Genomic DNA, 3611 nt, shown 5'->3' with positions numbered 1-3611 from the left:
ATTTTGATCATGTCTCAATTTGGTTTTCCTTCTGTCATTTGAAATTTTCTACTTTCATGTTATATTTGATAAAGGGAGACTCCATTCCTAAAAAAATTATCTACTGCTAGATGAGTTGCTGTAATCTAGTTGGTGGCAATGGCAAATGTCAAATGATAATGTTGATTCTCATTGTACCAAGTCAGTATAGTTGCATGCTAGGCTCTGAGCGCTAACGATTCACTATGATTTTTTCCCACCTCTGTGTAATATCTCTACTTCCCAACTCACAAGAAATTATATGAACAATTATAAGGCATTAATCTTTGTATATATCAATATAAGAATTAAAAATTTTAAAAAATTCTAGTAAAATATAATCTCTTATATTAATTTATCATTTTAAATTTTCAGAGGAGAGAGTTGAGGTCTCAATATTTAAAGAACAACTTAAAATCAAAATGGTATTAACCCAGAAAAGCAAGACTACAGCTCATGTATTCTGACTAACATCACCATCAGCTTTCCTCTGAACCATGAAGCTTCTTTCAAAACATCAATCAAAGTTAAGCAAAATCTTGAAGGAAAGGCTATGTTAATTCTTATTACCAGGCATCAATGGAAAGCAGCACGACTTTAATGGAATTTCAATAATATTTTTAAACTTTTAGGCTAGAATGTAAAGCTCATTCTGCTAGATGCACAATAAAGGATCAAAGAGGGTTGAACACTTATTCAGATATGCCCACTGATTTTTGGGAGGCTGAGGTGGTTGGATCACCTGAGGTCAGGAGTTTGAGACCAGCCTGGTCAACATGGTGAAACTCCTTCTCTACTAAAAAAAAAAAAAATTAAAAAAAAAATTAGCCGGGTGTGGTGGTGTGTGCCTGTAATCCCAGCTACTTGGGAGGCTGAGGCAGAAGAATTGCTTGAAACTGGGAGGCAGAGGTTACAGTGAGCTGAGATCACGCCACTGCACTCCAGCCTGGGCAACAAGAGTGAAACTCTGTCTCAAAAAACAAAACAAAACAAAGAAACAATCAATATCAGGCTGTTGCTTTATGTCCAGAAAACAGGTACCAATTTCCAGCAACATGTTGTGGTGAAAGCTGGGAATACCTGGTAAACTCCCAGACTCTCCAGGCCACACAGCCAGGTCTGGACCCTAGCTGCTCCTCTTAGGTCTTGTGTAACATTAGGCAAGTTATATATCTTCTTAAATCTCAGATGACCTATCTGTCAAATGGGGAAGCCAATTGCATTTACTCTTTCAGGATTGCTGAAGCTGGAACGGGTGATGGTTGTGTACAACTGTGTGGCACATACAGGGCACATAATGAAGGTTAGTTATCAATTTTAAAGGGAAAAGGACATTTAACTAGAAGTCTGAGACTTGTGTTCCCATCTCCTAAATTAGCTGTCATTTTGAGCAAGTAACTTAAATTCTGTGAGCCCCAGTTTCCTTATTTGCACATTGAAAGGCTTGGGTTGGTGGCGTCTGTCTGTGTCCTTTAGGACTTTTTTAGTTACAAGTGACATAAAAATCAACCAAAACATGCCTACATGAAAAACTATTTATTTTCTCATGTAATGGAAAAATCTAAGTGTTAGCTTAAGGAATGGCTAACTGCAGAGCCCAAGTGATGGCATCAGGACTTGGTATCTGTCTGTGTGTTCTTCTTGTCATCACACAGGCTTCACAAAGTAAGCAGAACCTGAGAGCAGGAGGCGTGAAATAGCAGCAGCATGCAAATACTTCACAGGTTGTCATGAAGATTGAATAAGTTAAAAAACATAAAGCCCTTAGAACCCTGCCCTAGCCCCTACCATGTGCTCAGTAAGGGCTAGCTGTTAGTATTATTTGCCCACAAGCTCCATCTGAGGGCAAGATGATGAATGCAGCTCCAGAATGTACATTCTTTCAGATATATGCCTAAGGGAGAAGAATACCTATCTGAGTCCCAGAAGTCTTAGCAAATTTTTATGTCTTCTAATGACTTTGAGAGAACTTTTACATTCCTGAATATTAGATTTTGATTGACCAGACCTGACTCATAGTGTGTAAATAAGCCCAGTTCACCCATCATTGGCTCCACTGACAATGACAGTATTATTCTCTAGCATTTTTGAAAAACAGATGCATTTTGCGAGAAATGACACAAGTTGTAAAAACCTAAGATTTTGGCAATCACAGACATACACACACACACACACACACACACACACACGAGTAACACACACATATACTCAAATGTCAATATAAAGGGATTTATTTTTCTTAAAGTCCTATGTCAGATTAAGTTATTGTTTATAGAAATATCTATGGCAGGTATAGAATTTCTCTGCTCCTCTACAGTCAGGAATTAGTTTGGTTATTTTTATTTTTTGACTTTCAGATTTCAGTCTCAAATCACTACCCACACTGCTACTCCTCTGCATAAAACCCTGGTAAACAAAGCCAGGGTTGTCTGGGAAATGCATAGCATGAATCTTGTGGAGCCACTGTCTTTTATGCAGTTAGCTTTTTAATTGACTTTGCATGCATCAACTGTGCCTTCCAGTAAGCAGATACAGTTCCCGGGGATTGTCAAAAGATTCCTATCTCAAGAGCAGATCTAATCCAGTTCGTGCCATTGAGAAACCTTAAATGACAGCTTTCATCTTATTTACAAAAATTCTCTGGGTTCAGGTTACATTTTAATCCCAGTTGCTCTATCAGCTTTATGGCAGCAGAGGTGGGGGATGGACTTGGGTGGCTATTTATGGCTAAGTTTTAGTTTTCTTTCCTTTTATGTAAATTATTACCTCAAGCAGAATTCTATAATGGAGGGCACTTTCCAGGTCTGGGGGGCAGGCCGACTTTGGACTCAAACATTACCATTTCTTCTTTGATGAACAGAGAAGGCTGCAACCTGTGATAGAGAAACAAGTTTATCTGTACATCTTTTTTCAACATTGCTAGGGAACATTCGATCCATTGGATATATCAGCAGATCTCCATAACCCAAAGCAAAGCTATAACCATAGTGGTGACTCATTAGCCATCGTGACTCTCCAAAATAAAGAGGGCAGCATAGTCACCATTTTTTTTTTTTTTTTTTTTTTTTTTTGGCATCCAAACGCACACTGAGCTTGTTATCCTTGGATAAAATCTCATCTAGATTCTCTACTTCCCATCCTGTCACATAGTCTGTGTGTTTGTCTGTGTGATGTTTAAGAAAATGAGGCCCATCCCTTGAGTTTGATTCTCATTTATTTCCCACATAGGATTTAGTCCGTCTATTTTGACCTTTAAATATGAATAAAAGAATGTTGAGTAAGAAGGAACCACCTAATATGTAGAGAACATATGCCATGTTCCATAAACACTACCTAATTGAATCCTCAACATAATCCAGGGAGTTGGTGGCTGTTATTTTTCTCATTTTACAGATGAGACCTGAGGCTCAGATGCTCGAAGTGATTCTGTCAAGATCTGACTTCTAAAAGATGACCTGGGGTCGGGCGTGGTGGCTTACACCTGTAATCCTAGCACTTTGGAAGGTTGAGGTGGGCGAATCACAAGATCAGGAGATCAAGACCACCCTGGCTAACATGGTGAAACCCCGTCTCTACTAAAAAATACAAAAAAA

Source organism: Piliocolobus tephrosceles, chromosome 1 (genome assembly GCF_002776525.5).
Source record: "Piliocolobus tephrosceles isolate RC106 chromosome 1, ASM277652v3, whole genome shotgun sequence".
In the NCBI taxonomy this organism is placed as follows: domain Eukaryota; kingdom Metazoa; phylum Chordata; class Mammalia; order Primates; family Cercopithecidae; genus Piliocolobus; species Piliocolobus tephrosceles.
This window is presented reverse-complemented; position numbering follows the sequence as displayed.